Raw genomic sequence first — 563 nt, 5'->3', positions numbered from 1 at the left:
CCATGTTTTTTATCTCTACTTCATGATCATTAGTATGTAGTAACTATGTCTTAAAGCTATGAATAAATTCCATTAATCCTTCACATCTCTTAAATAAAAAATGTTTTAATTCAAAAGAACAAGAAGTACATGAATTTCGAATTTATCATTGAATTGAATTTAATTATATTGATGTGGTGACAATACTTTTTGTTTTCTGAATGAATGCTTGAACAGTGCATATTTTTGATCTTGTTGTTTATGAATGTTAAAACTGTTGGCTCTTGAAAGAATGATGAACAAAGAGAAATGTTATTGATGATCTGAAAAATCATGAAATTGATTCTTGAAGCAAGAAAAAGCAGTGGAAAAAAAAAGAAAGAAAAAAGAAAAGCTTGCGAAAAAAATAGAAAGAAAAAGAAAAAGCAAGCAGAAAAAGCCAATAGCCCTTAAAACCAAAAGGCAAGGGTAAAAAGGATCCAAGGCTTTGAGCATCAATGGACAGGAGGGCCCAAGGAAATAAAATCCAGGCCTAAGCGGCTAAATCAAGCTATCCCTAACCATGTGCTTGTGTCATGAAGGTC

Source organism: Arachis duranensis, chromosome 10, assembly GCF_000817695.3.
Source record: "Arachis duranensis cultivar V14167 chromosome 10, aradu.V14167.gnm2.J7QH, whole genome shotgun sequence".
Classification (NCBI taxonomy): Eukaryota; Viridiplantae; Streptophyta; class Magnoliopsida; order Fabales; family Fabaceae; genus Arachis; species Arachis duranensis.
This window is presented reverse-complemented; position numbering follows the sequence as displayed.